Here is a 22,482-nt window from a genome sequence, read left to right as displayed (position 1 = left end):
ATGGATCTTGGGGGAAGAGGGAACAGCGCCTGGTCTTAAAAACGCCCAGCCCTGGGGGCAGGAGAGCAGCCGCGAAAAGGGCACGCCCTGTGCCTGGGCGAAGAAAACTGGCGTCGATTGTCCCTGCTGCCCTGCTGCGCCCCGGAATTAAACAGGGGGGGGTGAGCTGTGCCCACAGGGGGCCACTGTCCTGCTCGCTGCCTTAGTGGAGTCTGGGTGCCCAGGACACCCGGCGGGGAGCGCAGCTCCTGGGCGCCCCAGCCCAACACGCCCTGGGCCTGCTGCGCACTCGGCTCCTTGGAGCCTGCGGGCCGCACCCTGCGCCCGCCCGCCGGCCTTAGCCAGACGCTGGCCCCAGATTTCGTGCCATCCTCGTGCAGGAAGATCGGGTTTGCCTGTTTCTCTATTTCTAAGAACGGGAAACAAACGAATTAGAAAATTTCTGCTTTGGAAAAAATATCTGTTCGATGTCGTTTGGTGCTTAAATTGTCCTTGGAATTTTTTTTTTTTGAATTTTTTTTTTTCCCCAGCTTCATTTGAAAAAGAAAAGAGGAAGTTGACGCACGCCCCAAACCTTGTTTCTCTTTAAACCAGCCCCTTAGACGTGCACTTGGTTACCGCAGATGTTTTCTGGGGCGAAGAGAGCGAAATGGAGTGGGAGGGAGGCTGGGGACTGGGAATCTCTCATTTTAAATCCCATTACTGGCTTTGAGGAGTAGCACAAAAAATCAGGGAAAGATAGTTCGTCCCCCACTGATTTCCTTCACTTCAAAGATTTCCCTCGCCCCTTAAATCAGAAATATTATGGCGCTAGGTGTTTCTCAAGGAATAAAATGCACATGTTTCTTCAGCATATATACACGATATAGGTCCCTTTTTACATTTCTCAGCCAAAAAGAAGAAAAATATAAAAAAGGGGGGGGGTATAAGGCATTCAATTCCCTGGCTGTTAAATAAGGAATGCGGGCGCCCGGGGACCGCTCAGCCGCGCACCCCTCCACCGGCGCCCGCCCGCGTGGCTGCGTGTCAACAGCGCACGTGCTACCGCGGGCACCCACGGGCTCCCCAGACGGCCCTGGCGGGCTCTGGGGAAACGGGCACCAGGTCTCAGTTGCCCGCTCGCAGCCCCACCGCCCGTGCCTCTAAGGGATCCCCTTTTTCTGCCTCTGGCTGGCAAGTTCGGAAGTCGATCGTTCCCCTCAAGTTCAGCCCTTGGAAATCCCTGCGCGAACCAGCCGGACCCCAGGGTCTCTTGCCCTCAAGTTGTTAACTTTGTTGCCATGAGTTGAGGTTAGTCCCGGCTCTTCTCCGCCCGCCCTGGGCTTTAGATGTAGCGCAAACTTCTGGTACCAGGTCACCAAAGGGAAGCCCAGCGCTTGTCCGTGGTGCAGGGCGGCGCGGAGCCCAGAAGAGCCACCAGCTCCAAGGCGCCTCCTGCCCCAAGATTGGATTTCAGATTTCCACCGCGAAGGAGCGGAGGAACCTGGGCATCTGGCTCAGACCCTGGAACTGACTAATTGCCCCGCATTTTCACAATGCGCCACGTGTTTGAAACGAAGGGCAAGCTTTATCATTTGGAACCCTTTCAAGGACCCAGGCGCTCCAAGTTTGGAGCTAATTCTTTAAAGGTTTTACTTCTGAGAAGGGGGGGTGGTGGTGAAAGAATGAGACATACCCACAGTCCTTGCACTGGGATGGCACTGAAGAGTAGGTCGTGGTCTCTTTTGAATTGGGAGTTCAAAAGGAAAAAAAAAAAAAAAGTCTTGTTCCCTCCCCCTTGCCCCAGGGATGAAACCTCTCTAGATTCGAGCGGCCAATTTGGCTTGATTTGCGCGGTTTGGAGGCTCTGGTGGGGTTAGGGGGCGGCAGGGCTCGGAAGACAGACCTCAGCTGCCTTCTGGACCAGCTGGTTCGCTTTTGGCCCTGTAAGCAGAAGCTGAAATCAGGGTGATTCGCCCTCACTCTGGCAGCTGGAAGGAGCGTCTGGGGAACGCATCCTAGAGTCTCCCTGGGCTGAGCCCTACACGCCTTGTACATGGACCTTCTCCATTCCCTGTCTCCCTCAGCACCCCCCACCTGTCTCCTGTCCCCCAGGGATCTAGTTCCCCTTTCTCTCTGTCATTTAGAGCCAGTTCTTACCTCACCAAAAACTCCTTTTTCTTGGAGTAACTTTCCAAAAGAGCTGTCTCTGTTCTAAAGTGCAGCCTTGTGGGGAGGTGAATTCGGGAAGCTCTTTCTCAATGGCAGCCCCTTTGTGGGCACCATGCAGGGGCCCCTACAGTCTTCAGAGCACCACCTGGGCACTGAGCCCTACAACCTGGTGCGGGCGCACAGCGCCAACACAAAAGAGGACTCCAGGCGCTTTGCTCTTTTCCAGTGAACCGCCTCAGAAACAAATCTGAATTTGGTTTTTGGTTATCTTTCAGGCGTGAAAAATATTTTGACAAAAGTATTCTCCAGGCTGCCTGGGTTGTAGGTGGGGGGTGTGGGGAGAGGGCGCTTTTGACCGAAAAACGTGGGCACAAAGCAAAAAGCTGCATGCAATGGACACCACTGTGTACACCCGCTCAGGACTGTGAGGAGCATGACCAGAGTGTGAGGAGCTGGCACTGACATCTAAATTCCCCCATCCCGTCGAGGGCACCCCTATTTTTCGCAAATTTTTACCCAGCCCCAGCTGCTCGTCCTCTGGCGCATTAAGAGCAAACTTTGTGATTGAGGCTCGGGGCACAGCGGTTTAACCGTAGGATAGAGCTGCGGATGGAGCAATTCTGGGCGTTCAGAATAACCTCACCCGTACCCCAAGGAGAAAGGGGAACTGTTCGATTTGCCTGGGGGTCAGGAGGTGGACTGGGGGGGTGGGGGAGGGAACGGACGGATGGAGCGCCAAGTGCCGCGCCTGGCTGCCTCTCTCTCCAGTTTCTCCCTCCCCACCTCATCTTCTACCATTTCCAGAGGCAGGAGAAAGGTGATCTAGGACTTGACCCCTAAATCACAGCTGCTGGTGACTGAACCTCACTCCAGGATGAGCGCAGCCGCTTCCCCGGGCTCGGACAGCTTAACCCTTTCGTCCCCGCGCGCGCGCCCAGGGGCCGGCGGCAGCGGCGCCTCTGACCCCGGCGCCACGAGCGGGCGGCCTCCTCGGAGCGGCACCCGGGTCCCCAGGAGGAGACCACAGAAGGGCGAGCCTGCGGGGCGCTGCGAGCCTGGGGCGCGGGCCGGGCAGCCGGGCGCGCTGCGGGGGAGCCCGAGGAAGAGCCGGAGTTAGCGGAACGAAGAGGGATGTTTGGATCGTGTTAACCAGCCAGACAGATGCGCTCCGGCATGTCTGCATTTATGGAATCCATACGTTGTCTTGGCAAATGAAAGGGCAGCGACACGTACATACAATGGGCTCAGAATAACAATACACATTTAAAAGGGGATCCGCAATTCTTCACCCCGCCACCCTTCTCTCGGATCCAGCTCTCGAGTTGTACCGAGAGGCGTCCTTTCAACCACCCCAGGCTCCACACGGGGTTTCCTTTTTTCTTTCTCTTCCCTTTTTTGTTTTTGTGTCCCCCCCCCCCAGCCCCCAGCAGGAAGAAAACCCAGGGCCTAGGAGCTAGGCTCTTTGGAAGTAAGATCTCCTAAGACCCTCTTCTCCTCCCCTTCCCCTTAAGGCTGGCCCAGCGCACCTTGGACCAAATAATAGCTGCTCACATTGCAACCCCAGATTCTGAGAATCGCAGGGGAGCAGGTTCTTACTCCAATTCAACATCCACATCTTCATCATTAAACCAACACTTCCATGTTATATTTGCAAAAAAGTAACTTCAAACAGATTTGGAAACAAAAAAGCCCCAGCGAGAGAGAGAGAGAGAGAGGAAGAGAGAGAGAGAGAGAGAGAAGAGAGAAAACAGAGCTCTGTACTGTACCTGCATTTAGGTACGCCTTGTATATTTGTGTGCACATACGGATTCACACACACACGTAAAGACATCCAAAGTCATTCAGATGTATATGTATCCAGTTACGCATATATCCTTGTGTTTATATATGTATGTATCCATTCCTTTGAGCAGGAGGCAGAGAGAGATACACATCAATGCAATATTTAGCCTACATTCCACTTTCTGCCCCTACTGTAGATATCTTCAAAACACATTGGTCTAAAATTTTCTACCCTCTTGGGAACTGAATGAAGGATTTAGATTTTGAATTTCTTGGGCTTTGTTTTTGTTTTCTTTTTTATTTTGTACATAAAATAATCTATATAGATGCTGGATTATCGCCTAAGCATAATTCAATCATACAAGCTTGGTACCTCTCCTCCTTATAACAATTCACTCAGTCAAATTAGCATAAGTATTTACCAGATTAAGCTGACATTTTTCTATATTGCAACATGAAATACATTTATATCCAGAATTTCCCCCAAATAGCCTGCACCAGGAGAGATACTGACTTCCTCCGCACCATTCTGTGTAAGAGACAAGCTACAACTTCGCTTCTAGTACTGTCCACATTTTTAAAAGAAATTAAGCACATAGCATTTCAGTGAGTTCTCAAGATCTACAAGGAGAAATTTAATTCTACTACACCTTAAACAATAAACAGATTTATGCAGATTTGTGAAGACAGATAAACAGGAAGCAAACACACTCCTGAGGGTCTGAACAATTTTCCTTACCTGACGTGTTATGGAAAAATTCAGAATTTACCAGTCTTCCTTCAGTCAGCTACATTTTACACTGACCTGCACTTGGGACTGAAAGGGAAAAAAAAAAAAAAAGATTAACTGTTGCCAATGAAAATTTTAAAATAATAATCAGAAACTGGACAAACTGAAGGTAAAAATATACAATGGCTACAATAAAGATAAATATTTATTTAATCAAAGTAGAAGTTGTGTTTGGACTGTAGGAATGTTTCATCCTTTCCTTAAAAAAAAAAAAAAAAAAAAAAAATCAAGAAAGAAAAAAGCCAGAGTCTCTGCAGGCTCCTGGAGAGTTCCCATTGTCCAGGGCTATCGAGAGCCCAGAATGGCATTAACCTCACAAAAGACACATTGTGCAGGGGACAAAAAAAAAAAAAAAGCCCCTTCTTCTACAATAACTTTTAGCTTTTTTATTTTTAGAAAATGACAAAGGTTTTACAAGCACTGACTGGTGAAACCTGTAGCAAGCTAGGCTGGACTTGGCTTTATTGATCAACTGTCCCGCATGGAAAAGCAGCCAGGAAAAGTTTGAATGGCGATCCAGATTTGGCTCATAGAGAGGAAACCCCCCGATTTTTCTAAATGTATTTTCTTTTCTCCCCCCCCCTAAATAAAACAGCATTATTCCCAGAGTGAATTCAGAAGGATTAGATGAGGTAACCCTGCAAAATCCTAAAGCGGTTTTCTCCCCCTAGTCTTGACTAAGAAGCTGCACGCTCTTAAGAGCATTGGAAAAATCTCTCAAAATGAAGGATTCCTTTCTGATCAAACAGATTTCACGATGAATGTCCAAATTTCTCCTAAAATAAATAAGCCATTTAGGCTGAGGCAAAAAAAAAAAATTTTTTTTTTTTTTCCTCTAGGAAAAATAAGTTTTAGTGCACGCGCTCTCTCTACCTGATGTTACAGGGCGCACCAAAAATGCCTTCAAAAACATAAATGTGGTTGCCACATCTGTTTGCAGATCACCTGAAGTGCAAATTGCATTTTATTTTATTCCAAGATATTGTGATTTCAAGGGTAACTAGTTCATATTTAGAACTTACATACACACTCTTGTCATTAAAAAAAAAAAAAAATCTGCAGTAGCAGTAAAGCTAAAGCTAGGATTTGAAAGGAGGGGAGGAGAAGAGAGAGAGAGAAAGAGAGAGAGAGAGGAGAGGGAGAGAGGCTCTGTTCTCCCTGCGTTTGTTTGCTTGCTTTTTGGAGGTACCGTACACCCGCCTAAGTGATGGCTTTGATGTACTGGGAATCGGTACAGTAGCAGGGTCCCTGGCTGCTGCCTTTGATTCCAGGGATCTCCTTTGGGCTCTGGAGGGATGTACTGCTCCTAGTCTTTATCTGAAACCCATCCTCTCATTTCAAGCCCTTTGGCTTCCAGACTGCTCCAAACTCTTGGAGGTAGCTATAAGACTTTTTTTTTTTTTTTTTTGGCATTAGGGAAGGGGTATGTAATTTCCCCCTTTTCTCCACTCTAGACCTTTCCTCGCTCTTTAAATATATTGGCTTTCTTCCTTACGAATTTAGTCTGAAATTATTTTTCACTGCCTTTATTACATCCCTGCTTTTGATGGCAAAATAGCTTCCTGTGTTTTGAAAACATCTGCTTTCCAGGTTTTACACGAGAAAACTGATTTTACTTTTAAGTCCAGAAAGGTAGAAAGTTGGACTTGTTTCCAAGTGCAACTTTTCCTTTTCTTGTCTTTGAGTGACCCCCCTTTTCAATTCTGATTCACTTTCCCTTTTATTTTTTTCTAATCATCACTCCCCCTCGCCCCCTAAAGAACCAGAGAAGATTGATTTCGTCTTATTTCAGAAGACAAAATTAACCTATTATATATATTTTTGTCTAGTCGATGGTACGTGTTAAAGTTTCCTCCATATTTTATTTGTTCTCCGATTTGAGGGGAGGTAATTTTCCTCCTTTTAAAAGAAACCTCAGATTTGCAATTTAAAGTGGTCTCTATTCTAAGTCTCTGCTGCTTCTCGGCTCTTTCACTTAAATCTTTGCTTTAAGCTGTCCCATTCCATTATTGCCTCCCCCCCCCCCCCAGCCCTCTCTTTGAAGATGCTCTCTTCCTACTTAATTTAAACATTGCTGCCTTGGCCAAAAAGAAAAAAAAGAAAGAAAAGAAAGAAAGAAAAAGGGAAAAAGGAAAACAAGAAAGAAAAGAGAAAGAAAAAAAAGGAGGAAAAAAATCTTAAAAAAAAAAAAGTCTTAGCCAGGTTCCTATTGTTGCTTCTCTGCATTTCACTTCTCCGAGTGTGTGTGTGTGTGTGTGTGTGTGTCCTGTGTGTGTGTTTTTAATACATGCATAAACTTTTGGTGCCTCTCTCCCTCTTCCTGGGCTCTTCTCCCATCCTCTCTTCCTGCTCTCCTCGCCCTGTTCATCACTTTCCCCTGGTTTTTTTTTTTTTTCCTCCCTTCCTCCCCTCTGCCTCCCTCCACCTCCCCCTTTTCTTTTTTGCTGAATCTTATTGATCCAGAAGGTGGCTAATTAGCCCTTCCCGTCGTGCCTGGGTAATGAAGCACATGCGCACTGAATTAATCACAGCCATTTTTTGCAGGAAACTAATTAGCAGAATAAAGATCCAAAGACTTTTTTTTCTTTTCACTCATCAGCTCCCACTTCCAGCGCGTCCCCTCCGACCGCTGCAGCCGCCGCCGCCGCCGCCTCCTCCTCCTCCTCCTCCCGGCCGCAGCCGCCGCCGCCGCCGCCTGCTTTGCATCCCAATTACAGCCTAGAGCCGCTGCCGCCGCCGCCGCCGCTTCTCCTCCGTGGCCCCTGCCCGCTCCGGGGGCTGTAAACTCCCCGCCAACCATGCTGCTCGGCGGCAGCGGCGGCGGCGGCTCCGGCTCCCCGGCTGCGGCCGCCTCCCGCCCCGGGCTCCGCCGAGCGCGCTCCAGCTCCGCCGCCGCCGCCGCCGCCGCCAGCAGCGCGTCCTCCGCCGCCGCCGACCCCCGCCAGCCGCCGCTGCTGCCTTGATGGGCTCCGCGGCCCGAGCGCCTCTTTTCGGGATTAAAAGCGCCGCCAGCTCCCGCCGCCGCCGCTGCCGCCAGCAGCGCCGCTGCAGCCGCCGCCGCCGGAGAAGCAACCGCGTAAGTGGCAACTTTTCCCTCTTTTTTTTTTTTTTTTTTTTTCCCGCCGCCGCCGCCGCCGCCGCCGCCGCCGCCTGCTCCTCCTCCTCCTCCCGCCGACACCGCCCGGACGCGGGGCTCCTCGGGGCGCCCGGGCTGCTTTGCATGGGGCTCGTCCTGCCCCCTCCCGGCTCCCGCGCCCGGCCGCCGCCGCCCGCGCTCCCCGCGCCCGCGCCCTGCTCGCTCTGCGTCCCGCTCTCCTTCCCCCTGCGCCAAACTTTCTCTTTCTCTTCTTCTTCCTCCTCCTCCCGCCGCCGCCGCCGCCGCCGCCGCCGCCGAGCCCGGGCCGCCCCCTCCTCCCCGGCCCCCGCGCCGCCGCCGCCGGCCGCCGGCGACCCCCGGGAGGGTGGAGGCGCCCGGGGCGAGGCCCGCGCCGCGAGTTTGGAGGCGCCGCCGGGCAGGGCCGGCCGGGGCGCGGGGCCGAGGGCGGGAGGGCGGCCGGGGTCCGGGCGCCGAGACAAAGGCGGCGGCCGGCGGGGGGGGGGGGGGTCCGCGGTTGCCGAGCGCCCCCGCCCCCGCCGCCCCCGGCCCCCAACTTTGCCCCACCCCGAGAGGCGCTGGGGCCCCGGGCTGAGCCGCCGCGCGGGGCGCGCACCCGGCCGGGAGCAGTCGCGGAGGCCGCCGCTCTCGCCGCCGCCGCCGCCGGCCGGCCGGGCGCCTTCCCCGCCAGGGCTCCGGCTGCCGGGGACGTGGGCGCCGGGTCCGAGAGGGGGCGAGGGGGCGCGGCGGCCGCCCGACCCTCTACCTGCGCGCTGTCCGCCCTGCCCCGCTGGCAGCGCCGCGAGCGTCCGGAGGGGACTCTGCCCTGGACACTAGGGGCTCCCGGGGGCTCGGGGCTGCGCCGCCGGCCACGCCGAGCCCGAGCCCGGCCGGCCTCTCTCCGGCCAGCTGAGTGGAGACGCATAGGAGGATTCCTTTTCTTTCTCTCTTCTTTTTCTTTCTTTCTCTCTTTTTTTTTTTTCTCTCTCTCGAGAACCTGGGATTGTTTACGTTCCGTTCCCCACTCTCGCCCCTCGTCCTGCTCAACTCTTCTTTTCTGTGTTATTTTTCCCATTAGATGCGGAACCCGTGTTCCTGAATTTTGCTTTATTAATTTTCATGTACGTCGCTGTACATCTTTTTGCATATCTTTTGGGGACTAGGTCTAAGTGTATTTTATGCAGTGTGTTTAAATTGTGTATGGACTCAGGACTCGTAGGCTCTGTGGAGCTATTAAAATTTAAAAATACATTTTACTTTGCAAATTAATCTGTTGCTTAGAATCTGACTTTTGAAAATGTTGTACAATTCCTTCGACTGTGGCCAATTCTTTGATTACAAGTGCTTTCAAAAATCACCCACTCTTCTACCCCTTGTTGCTTTGAAGTAGAGTAAATATGACAATTTTTATTGGTCTCAATTATTGAAACTTGATCTAAGGACTATATGGGAGAAGGAGGCTGACTACCTTTTCTTGGCCTCCATTTCTCCAGACTTTTAAAAGGGGGTTTGTTAAGTACCTTTAAAGAACATGACATACGGTGATCGCTCGGCTGTAATGCAAATTACAGAACATAAATTCACTTTGGAATTAAAAAGAGACCCAGATCCTTTCACTGGGAACACTTGAGGATTTATTGTGTTTTTTAAAAAAATTACTTTTTTCCTCCCTACTTTGGGAGAATGGCCAGTTACAGACCAACTTATTTGGAGGTCTTCGGAGATAGGCTTGGAAACTGGGAGAGGGGAGAAGATTGATCACAATCTGCATAATCGATAGGGCAGCGTGCTGCAATCGTGTACCTACATTTACTGTAAATTTCTACAATATCTGCAGCGTGGGTGCTCCAGAGCCTTGCTCGGCTTCTGAGAGCAGATTTAGAGGCAGTACAAGCAGATATTACTGCCCATCCTTCCACAACAATATAGGGGAAGTCTGTTCTTTAAGTGGCCCGTTAAAAAACTCCATTTTACTGTACATTTTTTTTTTTTTTTGGCAAATCTGTTTATATGTGGGGGTTTCAGGTATTGAACCCCCAACGTGTAGGTATCCTATAGGTCGAAAGAAGTAGAAAGTATTGGGGGGGTTAGGGATGGGAATTTGCTTATTGAATTACCACTTCCGGGACTCTCCAAATCTTCTAATGTTTGATATCTTTAACTGGTGCAAGTAATTTAGAGAGACGAATACGAGAGAGTACTACCCCGGATTGAAGCAATGTCAAAAGTAAGGATTGCTGCGTGTGTGTGTGTATAGAGAGGGAGAGAGAGATGGAGGGAGAGAGAGAGAGAATGAGAGAATACAGACACTTATAGTCAGGCTTGAAAGCTTGGTGGTAGGTGAATCCATATTTGGAGATGATTTTAAAATAGTCGAGCAAATGGTGCACGAACAGGATTTCATAAAAAGTGTACACGAAGTCAGTTTTGAAAGGACTGTGGTTTGGGGAGATGAAGTGTGGGCAGGAAAACCCACTCTTAGGCCAGCAGCCTTCCTCTGTCTGTGTGTCTCCTCTCTTCCCCCTCCCGGAGTTTTAGTTTTTAATTACTTAATGCTGAAACGCACAGGGCTTATATAAATATTTGCAAATGCTCTTTCCTATTGATTTCTCTGAATAAACTGCCCTGCTCAGGTCCAGAGAGGAGGCAACGTAGATCTGTGGACTTTTTAAACATATAAAGTCTCTGGAGGAGTGTTTGTCTGTGCATGCATGTGTTTATGGGTAGAGTTGTAGACATGAAGATTTGGGGGGCCCCTTGCAATGAGAGTTCAGGTTTCGGGTAGTATACTGAGAAAGCTGAGCGGGAGTTGGCCTTATGGTCTGGCAGTCCTGATCTCTGTGTGTGTGTGTGTGTGTGTGGGCACGCGCATGTGTGTGCGCGCACGCTGTGTGGGTGTCTACACTGGGGGAGTCTGAATGCATATGCACTTACACTCCCCCCATACCTCCCCCATTAAATATGGAGCTTTCCAGGGCTTGGCGATGGCCTCCTCAGGGTCACATTGAGTTCGAATCTGACCCAAGGTGCAGGAATCCTGTGATGGGGAAATAAAAGAATATACAGAATTGGGGTCAGGTCAGCTGCTCAGAGGCCAAAACCCCTACAGCTGCTTTGATTTTATTTTTTTGTGTATATTTTAGGCTCCTCCTGCCATGTTACAAATTGTGCCTCCCCCCCTCAGGTGTTTGCTGGGTAGTTTAAAGGCACCAGAGCCTCTGCCTGTGTAGATGTCTGCTCCCAGCAAGAACAGAAACCCCACAATACCAAATCCAAAACAAAACAAGGGAGGAGAGGGAGGAAAAAACCCCTATTGAGTTCAGGCAAATAAGGTTGGGTCTCCAGATCCGATTACAAAGCAGCTTTGAATATGCAAGACAGCACACAAGACCAGTTAGTCCAGTTACAACAAACTATTAAAAAGGAGAGAGAGAGAGAAAAGAAAAGGCATGTTTAGGTCGTAATTTGTTAGTACAAGGAAAAGAATCCCACATAAAGCTGCCTCTTCCCCCCCCCTCCCTTTGCTGGCTTCACATACAATTCACTCACCCTTTTCTGATTTGTCGAACTATATAGGTTCTTTTATTAAAATCTTTTGGGTTTAGGAAGATCGCTGCGAGCAACACATTTTCTGTATTTTCCCCCCTTTATCTTAGAGGAGAGTTGGCAGGGGTTCTGTGGTTTGCAGTTACACAATATGTTATCATGTTTTTAATCACTAAATCATTGCAGTGGTTATAGATTTACAGTCTTGGGGTATTACAGAGAGGAGCAACGACGGCTATATATATGTTTTTAAATCACACCAATGTAAACTGAGTGCAGCAGCTGTGAATATAGTCAGCATACTTCAACCCTCCCCACCCCCAGCAGCTTAGTTCTTTTGCCCCTCTGTGATTTTTTTCTCCCAAATGGTTCGGTTTGCTTAAAATAAGCTATTTCCCCTCTCCTGTATTCCTTGTCTCTTTAGCCCCCTCACCAAGAAAATAAAAAATAAAATGTTCATTTCAGACCTGTAACCCCAGATGAGCTAGAATTCAAACTCAGGAAATATAACTTTGGATCAGAGAGTAGAATAGTAAAGTGGATTTCCTAAGAAATTCTCTTGGTTTCCATACTGACCTCCTGTACGGGGATGGAAGGCTGATTGCAAATCGGGAGGCGGGGGAGGCAGAGGGAGGGGAAGGCAGGCTTGTGGCGCTTGCCTGCCTGGAACCTCTAGTGTCCTGTCACCGCGAGCCCACTTTCAGCTTCTGTTTTTCATATTATTATGTAACAGAATCCTTGGCAGCATTAAAAATTCAGTATTACAAGCTGATTGTAATGCTGCCTCATTAGACAGCACTGTCTGGCCTTGTATTAAGTGAAACACAGAGCATGGCTTTTAGATTATAAACACCAATAAATATTAAGGATCAGCAGAGGGGGGGAATAGTCAGCTGGGTTTCTGGCCCCTTCTGGTTTTATATCCCCTCCCGTCTTCTTCCCTTGATCCCCCTTCCTCCCCCCTCCCCACCATGGTAACTGTTAATCTGTTTTCTTGGGATGCTGATGTGTTGACCCTGGTGACATTTTAGGAGGGCTTTTTATAGAGTTATCGTGTGTACACAAAAGGTTTGGAAGTTTGTTTTGTTTTGATCTGCAATAAACAGGTCCTTCACTTTGCTGATGTCATTTCCGTCCATATTTGAGTAGTTTATTGTGCTTCGCTGGGCCCTCTCTCATCCCTACCCCCACCTCGCTTTCCAGCCAGAGCCCGTGGCTGCCTGGGGAAGGAGGGGACACACTCCTAAGCCGCCAGGTCTGGGTTCACAGGCTGAGAGTTGCACGTCACTGCCTCGTCCTAGGGTTTGCCTGCTGGGGAAGATGTTTCCAGCTTCGAATCTGGTTAAACACTCGGACATCCACTTGCCCTGGTATTTTCGTGGCATGCCATGATTCATCCCAGCTTCCTTTCTCTGAAGCAGCCCGCCTCCCCCCCACACCTTGTCTATGTCTTTAATACATTGGTTTTTGTCCACTTTTCCATGCACACCGCCCCCCCCCCCCAAGAAAAAACACCCACCTTGTTAGGATGACTTTGATTCAGTTGCGTATCTGAAGCTGGCATTAGCAACTTCATGCTGTGAAAAAAAGAAAATGTTTCCAGGCCTTGCCCACAGCATCCCCACCATCACCTTCCATCCCTGTTCAGGGTTGTTGTTTTTCTCCCCCCCCCCCCCCCCCCAGCTCTCTGCCTTTTTGCAGACATAAAGGCAGCTCTGGTGTTACTAAAAATGACCTCCATGTCCAGTGTTTCTTATTTCCATGTGATCTACAATGGGAATCCCCCCTCCTCCAAAAATAAAAAGTAGGGTGGGGAAAGGAAGGAGGAAAAACTGACCGTAGGCCCTCAAGGCTTTCCTCTAATAGGATGAGGGGTTTTAGGTTAAAAAAAAAAAAATTATTGTTTTGTTCTTTCAGGTTTAGAAATAATAGGGAGAGAGGGAAAAGCAGTCATTAGGAAGTTCACTGAGCTGCTTTCCAACTAAGACGGGTGAAAAATGAACCTGCATTGACACTTGGCTCCATGTGAAAGCCCCAGTAACCTCTCCCCCCTTGCGTGGCCCTGGCCTTTTGTTCCTGGAGAATGGAGCTAAGGTGCTTTCTCTCCCAGACCAAAGGGAGCAGGCAAGGAGTCCCCTTGTGCGCGCATCGCCTTTAGATGGCCTTCTCATGGTTATTGTCAATGCAGACTCCCCCAAACAATTGCTCCAGGGAGACACAAAAGCAAAAACATTTGTCCTATTTTTTTAACCTCTTTGTTTTAGATTTTTTTTTCCATCCATTCTTTAAATTTCACAGTTTCTATTTGTCTGCAGAGAGACAAACGGAACAGCATGAAGCACATTTTACCGTAGGCCTCACTGGCGATTGGAGCAGCCTCAATAGAAATCCAAATTCTAAAACACTGGCTGACTTGGAGGATATGTGAAATTTCAGCTCGGAGCTCCTAAGGCAGATTAGCACAGATTTCACACAGAAATGCAACTACGATAAAAAAGATAAGAAAATGGGACTCCAGAATCATTTGGGGGGGAATGTGAAAAGGGTCATCTTTTGTTTATCTCTTAGAATCCTGCCCCAAGAAGTGGTCGCTTGATGGGAAAGAATTGCAAACCCCAATGAAATTCTTCATTTAAAAAAAAAAAAAATCTGATCCTGGTTATCGTGTTCCTGGTAGATCGTTTAATTGATTGTTTTAATGCATGTGTAGGGGAATTGTTGGCACATACTGTGGAATTGATGCTGTGTTGAGATTTTTTTTAAAAAAACAAGATTTATATAAAGAGGCCATATCCCCTCCCCCTTTTCTTTCCTCTCCTGTTTCCTTTTTCCTTTCTTCTGCCTCCAACCTGCTTCCCCTCCAAGAATTCAGTGGTGTCAGGCCCAGTGCACAGGGATGTGTCAGACAGTGGGGATGGAATCCACCTCCTTCCCCTGGCCCCAAACAAAGAGTCCCTCTCCTGTAATGTATGGACCCTGATTGCGATGCTGTCCTTAAGCATCTGTCTGCCTTTTCATTAAAATTCTCAATTTCAAGGTTTAGAAACACAAATGTAAGAATCCCCTTGGGTATAAAAGTCTTGCATGGCAAATTCTCTTTGCCCTTTCAGAAATAATATTTTAGTTTAAAAAAAAAAAAAAAGAAAGAGAGAAAGCTCTTTACCTAATGTTTTAAAGCTAGTTTAAGACAAGGTCTTTATTTTTGCTTTTCTTAAAACTTGGGCTTTGTAACTTAAAATTAATTTGGAAAAGCTCTTTCCAGTCACAGCTTTTAAAAAAATGGTTCCTCATTTGTGAGTTTCTTATGTGTGTCACTGACAGATTTAGAGTCTGAGCTAGGGAGGGGTGGGTAAGTAAGCTAGATAATGTTCCACCTACGACTTGGGGGTAAAAATTAATCTATGGAATTAGCATTGTAGCGATAGATGGAGGCCTTGAGGTTTGTATCAGAGAAATGTGAATCAAAACATCTGTGTGTAGGCCTTGGCACAGCAGCCTTCGAAGGTTATGGAGGGGGAGTGTGGGTTCTGAGGAGAGCCTGCATTCTGTCCCATACCCAGGAGGGCCTGGCCACCCAAAATTTAGGGTACCAGGCCCCTAAATATAACTGCCTAGAAATGATGGGTGATATCGGGGCATTCAGCTCCAAATGTTCCCATGTTTATTTCAGGGACTTGTCCCCCTCCCCCAGCTTTTTTCTTTGTTAAAGCCTCAAGGTTATTTAAGCACTAGTTTTAAAATCAATGTGTATATATAATTTAATAAAAATAGAAGGATCTGGAAGAATACACAAATCCGCCTAAACCCAGTTGTGCTGTGAAAATAGAGCCCGGGTTTAGTGTGAAGTCAGAATGCTGACATTCACTGTGTCTCAGCCCAGAGATCATATTTACCTTTGCTGAAGCGAAAGGATACAGCATTGGAGAGGGAGTGTGTATGTGGAGAGACAAGCCAGTTAGCTCGGTTGGGATCATTGTAATTTACCAGCCAGCTAAGCGTTAGGGGGGCTGGCCTCTGGCTCGGGGAGAGAGTAAGGGGAGGAGTAGGGAAGGGGTTAGCATTCCCTGATTTAGTTTTAAATATTTATCCTTTCGGCTGTTGCCAATTACGCTTTCCAGATGAGATGAGACTAGTTATGGAGAACTGGAAGGGAGGAATTGCCTTCTCTGAGAGTGGGTTTATTTGTCAACAGCGTTCAGGACAGGGCGGCGAGAGTGTGGGCTGTCCCTGCTGTGTAGGCCGTGGGCTGATCGGCAGGCAGCTGCCCTCAGAAGAGCCAGGGCCTTCCAGGACAGAATGTGCAACATGCATTTCAGAGAAACTGTTGATTCCGTTTGTAAGTGTAAAAGTTGCAAATTCCCTCTGAAAAGGTATTATTTTTGTTAATGATGAAAATAAGTTTTAGTAGAGGTAACACTCCAGCTTTTCTGCAGTCCTTTGTATTCATAATGGAGGAGACCATAGAGTACCTGCCTGTGGATTACCTGTTCAGTTTTTGCCTGTAACAAAGGCAAGCTTGACCAGGCCTCACCATGTATGTAGCTGGTGCCAGATTAAGATAAAGGAAAGGGACCTTGGGTCACGCGTAGTTCTATTTGTCAGGCCTCCGAGGTGCAGGAAGTGGGTTATAGTGTCTGCTTCTTGGGACGCTGGCAGCATCAGGACAGATCCCCTCAGGACCTTGTTCCCAGCACCTCCTCAGCCTTCCAGAGTATTTTATAGCAGGTTCTTTGGGCTGTCCAGTTTTTATTTTATTGAAGATATTTAAATGTAGGCCCACAGGTTGATGATGTCACCAGATTACAAGGTTGGCCCCTGTTAATAAAAGTTAAAACAAAGCAGCAAAATTATATTTTTCTGGGAGCATAAATGCTTTCTCATTGTCTTTCATTTATCTGAGGGGCCATGGGTTGCTGCTTCCAGGTAAGGAGTGGGGCCTGGAGCCCTCATTTTCCTGAGATTTCCAGGGACATCTCTGTGTGGTGTGTGCCGCATTGCTTGCATTATTGCTAGCATCATCTTCATGTATTATTCATAGTCACTTTTTCAATTAAATTATTAATTGGTTTTCTTTAAGGTGTTCTCAACTCACGTGGCTAATATAAATAATAGTGTGTTTTGAAAACACCACCTGTTCTTGGGCCTGAAGTCAGGCGGTCTGGAAACAGCTCTGCGGTGATCATGCTCTGGTTTATGAAATCATCCTCCACTTTCCTTTTTTGCTCTTCACTCCCCCCCCCCCCGTTACCCCCCTTACTCTCTCATGTGTGACAGAATTTGGCTTGTGCTTTCCTTTGTCCCTAATCGGACATGATTCCCTAGAGGCAATCTTTTCTCCCAGGGCCCTAGCTGAAAAAAAAATTTGTTTGGAGTCTCGTTTCTGGACTAACACGGAAAGGGGGGTCATCTGTCTCGAACAAGTTAGATATTTACATTAATTTGAACCCAAATTATATTGTGTAAAATGCCTTCTACATGGTGACATGATAGCTTTCATCAGCCAGGCACCCCTTTTCCTCCTGCATCCACGTGTGCGTAATGCTAATGCGATTCCATACATACAGCTCCTCGCCTCATGAGCTTATTATATTTCTAACACTTGCATGGTTCATTATTGTGCAGTCGGAAAGGACTCTCCGGGCTGTGGGGCCAGCCTGGGTGGGTGGCTGTCGGAAAGGGTAAAAGCAGGTGCCTTTCTGTGCCCAGAGAATCCGGACTCAATTCAGGCTGAGCTCGGGATTCTGGCAGGGAGGACAGGGGACTTCCGGTGGGATTTCTGTGGTGCCCCCTTGGCCCAGCAGAATGGAAAAGGCGAACCTGGGGAGATATAAACGTGTCCAGCAATTGCTTTGACCAACTGGGGTGGCCGCCTGGAAACTTGACCCCCTCCCGTAGAGTCTCCCTATGAAGGACATCATCTGTGCCCGACCCGAACCTCTGTGGCTTTATAAGGCGAGTCTTGTGCAAGAGACATAATTGCAAACTGAGACCCCTCTTCACGTCTTCCCCTCTTTTTCTTTTCTCTCTCATTAAAAACTCTTGTCCTTAAACTCTGGAAGGGGGGAGCGGGGGATGTTTTTGTAAGTTTTCTGCAGCTGAGAAACAGAAGTGCTCTGTAAAGCAGTTAATAGGATGGGTGTGTGTTTCAAATAAATTCCTGTCCACATTGGCTAGTGTCCCCATGCTGGAGTGGCCTGGCCGTGACGTGGATGGGGCCCAGAGACCGATGGCTCCGGGTCCAAGACCCCAGGCTCCTTTCTTTGGCCAAGGGCGCGTCCCTTTCTTCTCGCCGGCTTCTAGGCCGGCTCCTGACTTTTGAGGAGCGAGGGGTCAGCGCCTGGGGAGCCCCGGGCTTTGTTCCCACCGGGCGGGTTGGGGGGAGGCTCGGGCCGAGCGGCTCCGGGGCTCGCGTCCCCAGGCGCGCAGCGCGGCCAGCCCGGAGGCCCGTGCCCGGAGCGCGGCCCAGTGCTCGGCCTCGCGCGCGCCGGCGTGTGTCCCCCGTGTCCCCGCGGGCGCGGCCGCCGCCACCGCTGAGCACCCGGCCTGCGCCCGGCACGACTGTAGATGTCAGGCTTTGCCCGGGGAGCAGAGCGGCGGCGGGCGGCGGGGCTGTGAGTTTCAAATTAACCTTCCGCTTTGTTGCTGTGTAATGTGGATCCCCGAAGGCCCCCCGCCCCGCCCGCCCCCCTTCCCGGGGCGGTGAGCGCCGCAAACTGCGAGCGGAGCTTCATTTACATAAAGCGATTCCAGGAGGGCGGCCGAGCCGGCGGAGGGCAGGCCGGGGACGGGGACGCGAGCCGCGCGCCCCTTGGGTGAATCCCGGCCGAGCGCCCGGGGATCCTCCCTCCTGGGGAGGGGCGACCGCCAGCCCCGGCCGCCACCATGAGCCCCCCTCCCCTGCCTGCGGCCCCCCTGCACCTAGGCAGAGCCACCTCGGAGCCCCGGGGGCAGCGGGAGGTGGGGAGAATGCCGCCTGGGGTGGGTAAGTTTGGGGCTCTGGTGCCGCTGGAATTCCCCGTTGTCGCGCACGCCCCGGCCCTCGGACCTGCAAGTGCCTCCTCCCGCCGGAGGTGCGCGGAGCTCCCTTTGTGTGCCAGGTGAGTGGAGCCGCCTCCCCCGCCGCCGCCCGCCCGGGTCGCGCAGCCGGCCTGGAGCCGCGGGCAGGTGCTGTGAGTCTTGGCTGAACTTCCCATTCTCTTGGGGCGCGTGGGGGAAGGGCCGGCTGGATGCACTTGAACTACTAGGTCCAATTGGAACCTACCTGGGGCGAGAGCCTCGCAATGCTGCTGGGCACCGCCGAGTAAAGCCCTTCCTCCTTCCCTCCCTTCCATCTTTTCTCCCCTCCCTCCTTACTTATTTTGCTTTTGGATTAGTTCCCGCCTTCTGAATACTTGCGGTGCTGGTGTCATTTTGAAGTTTGGGTTCCTCTGCCTAAAAATGCCCCCCTTTTTCAGCCCAAGAGAAGTCACTGGTCAGTTCAAAACAATGTGAAAAATGCGCTTGTTGTGGAGCATTAAAGGGAGAATCAGAGTTGGGGAGCTGGAAGGCACGTTTGCAGATCCCCTTGACCACCCTCTAATCTTAGTTTGTTCTCACTCTGGAAAAACCAGAGCAGCTTTCACTTCCGCAGGGATGGGGGTGAGAGAGGGAAAGCTGAGATGTTTGTCCTGTTAAAGGAGCAGGAGGAATGCCCAAGTTAGGTCAGTAGCAAGAAAAAAAAAAAAAAAAGTAATCATTGTACACTTAGAGGGAAAAGAACTTTCTGGAAAATGATTCTGTCTGCTTTAGACATACATGAGCTATAGTGATGGGTAAACGCCCGGAGGACAGAGACCACAGCTCGTGCCTGGGGTAGTCTGAGTGCATTGCCTGCCACATGGCACACGGTCTACAAACCGACTTAAATGAAACCCAAGAGTAGGTGAATCCAGAAGGGTCACCTTTCCCCCATCCTCTATTTGTGTCACTTCACTGGCCTTGAAGAAGACTCTAAAAGCCACTGACAGATAACCTCGGAGAGGGCACACTTGAGCACAGGGAGAAGGCCTCTCCCGCACACTGGGCCTGCTGGGTGGAGTATATCAAGGCGCAAAGCAAGGAAAACTCACTTAAACCTTGTAGGTAGATAGCGAGAAAGTCACACGTCATCTTGTTCCATCCCATGCTTTGAGATCTTTGGAGACAAGTCACTAAATAAATAGAGTATAATTTAAAACTCACTCTAGCCTGGGAACTTCGTTTCTTTGCCATCAAGCAGCAGGTGCGAGTTTGTAGAGTTGGCCCCTGGAGTCCCCCTCATTCCTAAATTCAGGAGGTGTCAAACCTTCATGTTCTTTTAATGGCTGTGGTTTCTGGATAGTTTTCAAGGGGAAACCCTGAAAATCACGAGTTCCAGTAGGCTGGGCTGGAGAGGGAAGCCTGAGTGCTGGGGCCGAGATTGCATTTGAGAGGAAAACATACACCTTCCAAGGTAACCTGATCGTGAGAGGCCGAGGCCAGGAGCGTGGGCCTGTTCCTTGTTATCAGAACTGCCACCAGCGGCCTGAGATTCTGAAATCCTTTTCGTTACCCAACCCAAACACGAAAAGCAATTAGAGAGCAGAGGTGGGGTGTGAGGGAAGTCAGGAGACCGCAATTCTGAATAATTTAAGGGTTTCAAGAATGGGGTCATTGGAGAGAGGTACATACCTGGATGTTTGCACACCTGTATTTGTGTTCAGTGTACTTTGTAGAGACCCCAAAGTGCCCCCCCCCTTCAGAGGGTGTGTGGCTGTGAAGGCCAAGAGAAACTTTTCCTCCCTTCCTTCCTTAAATTACAGGACTAAGGAGATTGTCTGCATTTCATTTCGTTTCCAGCATGTTTTCAGGGAGCGTGTAAGTGCCTCTCAGAATGGGCTAGGGTCACACTTTGCTCTTTTATTTAATTACACAAGTGTTATTTAACAACATGGGGCAGATGCAGAAGCAAGCACTTTTACACTTTAAAAACAGTCCTTTTGGAATCACAAGGAATTAAGTGGCTTGAAGACCTACTGTCTTTATGACATGGGTCACCTCCCTTTTCCCAGCTCTCTTTTGAAATGGCTGCACTTTCTCTGGGACAGAACTGCTGTTTTCCAGTGCTCCTGAAAACAGTTTTGATTGACGGGCAACTATTGAGAAACCCTTGCCCACTCTTCCAAAATTAAAAAAAAAATCTGAGCTGCTTCCCCAACCACCTGAAACTTTAATTTTGGTTTCTTCCCTTCCGTCTTTTATTTGCACAAATGAATACTCAGGCTGGGTGGAAAGGACCCAACTAAAACAGTGCTCTCAGCGGGCCTCAGTTTGGCTCCTCCCAGCAGGACAGTGAAATGCCTTCCTTCTTGATGCTTTCGGAAAGGATTTGGAATGGATTTAACTGCCCTGTAAACTTGGTGCCAGTTGGACTGCCCAGTGGCAAGGAGCTAAAATAAGCGAGATTTCAGTTTTCATTATTATTAAATGATGATTACTAGACACTTCCAGGACAGGCCTGGCTCACCTTGGGTGACCCAGAGGTTGTTAGTTCATTAGAATAAATACTAGCAAGATATTATCTGGGGCTGGTGATAATTTAGCTCAGTTCCTTCAGTTCTGGTCTTGAGTGGTGTGCAGGGAGCATGTCCTTATTGTCACTGTGTGCTACTGGGGATTTTTATTTTTAATTTCTTCTTAAGTAGTAGTATGAGAAATAAAAGGATCCAAAACAGACCCTCACCTAAGAAATTATTTTTTTTTGCAGAATTGCAACAGTTTTATTTTAAAAAGTAAATATTTAAGTGACCAAGTGGCATTTTATAAAAATGTAGGAAATTAGAGGGAATTATTTGAAGGGGAAGAAAGTGAGTTGTCTCTATACCCACTATTGAGAGTAACTAGCTACCTTCTTAACATCAAGGGCTTGGCCTTGTCTTGTAGGGGAGACAACCGAGATTCTGCCTGGAGAAACTTGCAAGCTCCATCTCACACTTGCTAGTATTGCAGGGATAATGCACCTGACGTCCAGCATCAGTAACCTCAAGCAGTGCAGCATGTGCTGTGGTTTATACTTTCACTTGTTATTAAAATGGTTGCTTGCTCTTAGCCTGGCCTATTTCTGTAGTTCTGGGGCCTGTTGGCCTACTCTGGTCCCCAAGGCTGGTGTAATTAACCAGGATGGGGCGTTACCGTGAAGACACAACAGGAAGGCAGATTCCATTACAGTGAACTTCATAGGGGTCTGCACATGCTCTGGTATGAGAATCTGATTGTAATGGTGATTGTCAGAAATCACAGCTCAGAATCACCCGCCTCTGCCTGGGTTATAAACTATGGTCAAGGAGAAAGGAGGACCCAGGTTTACTAGAATCTAGTCAAGGGATTTCCTTTGCAGGAGCTGATCTCAATCAAATGTTAAAAGGTGCCTGTTCTGTCCAGAGCACAGTGTCTGGAGTCCTTAGGCTGCTCAGATTGAGAAACACACACAGAAGCTAAGATTGGGTCAGACTGACCCGAGGGAGTGACCCGAGCAACAGTCTTGGCTCACTGGCAAGCCACTCTCAAAATCCAGATTGAGGGGGAAAACTACAAAATCAACAACTGTCAGATTTCTTTTCTGTATGATTTAAAGTTGGCTGCCAGACCGTTCTCTTTGAACATGTGTGAAGTGACAGTCAGATGTTAGAGGGCTTTTTTCCTACTAATGTGGTAAATGACTTCTATATGGATGTGGAAACGGGGGAATTGACAACAGTGTTGTGCCAAAGCTTCAGAAGCACAGAGACAACTTGAGTGTTTTCTTCTGCTTTTCATTCTTTGGGGCAGCGGGCAAGATGCTGAGGACAAGGCTTTGAGCGGTCCAAGCCCTGATGGGTGCGTTTCTAAAGAGTTCTTTGCCCAAGGAAGGTGTCTTGGCTTCTCGTTACTTTTAAAGGTGGTTCCCCCCACCCCTTAGATGTTTCTCCCCTTCTTTCACCTTTAATTCCCAGAGTTTCTTGCTTTTGCAGGGGTAAGGGTGTGAATAAAAATGAGGTAAGAGACGTAGAAAATTTGCTAGGTGGCAAATTTAGCTCCATTTCAGAGCAAAACTTCTATTTTGTTGGTTTTAACCCCAGACAGG

At 49.0% G+C, this 22,482-nt stretch overlaps 1 protein-coding gene and 1 long non-coding RNA gene across 6 annotated transcripts in view; one reads left to right on the top strand and one right to left on the bottom strand.

Annotated features, from left to right (window-relative positions):
• Nucleotides 1-22,482, top strand: part of ZFHX3 (zinc finger homeobox 3) — a 263,161-nt gene that overhangs the window by 16,866 nt on the left and 223,813 nt on the right. For 2 of the 5 annotated variants that reach the window (XR_015716044.1, XM_087827464.1), the window contains exon 1: nucleotides 7,630-7,799. The exons of 1 other annotated variant lie outside the window; for it this stretch is intronic. The gene's annotated coding sequence lies outside the window, so the exon portion shown is untranslated. Of the gene's footprint in view, nucleotides 1-7,629; nucleotides 7,800-18,330; nucleotides 18,461-22,482 lie in introns of those variants that run through there. 2 more of the 5 variants (XM_087827468.1, XM_087827465.1) reach the window with 2 other exon arrangements.
• On the bottom strand, nucleotides 3,906-6,115 carry LOC107527920 (uncharacterized). The gene is made up of 2 exons (XR_001602325.2): nucleotides 4,673-6,115; nucleotides 3,906-4,054 (listed from the first exon to the last, which is right to left on the bottom strand). It is a non-coding gene; the product is annotated as an uncharacterized LOC107527920 (long non-coding RNA).

Source organism: Miniopterus natalensis, chromosome 18, assembly GCF_054644295.1.
Source record: "Miniopterus natalensis isolate mMinNat1 chromosome 18, mMinNat1.hap1, whole genome shotgun sequence".
NCBI classification, from domain to species: Eukaryota; Metazoa; Chordata; class Mammalia; order Chiroptera; family Miniopteridae; genus Miniopterus; species Miniopterus natalensis.
The sequence above is the reverse complement of the archived record's forward strand: the minus strand, read 5'-3'. Positions and strand labels throughout refer to the sequence as shown.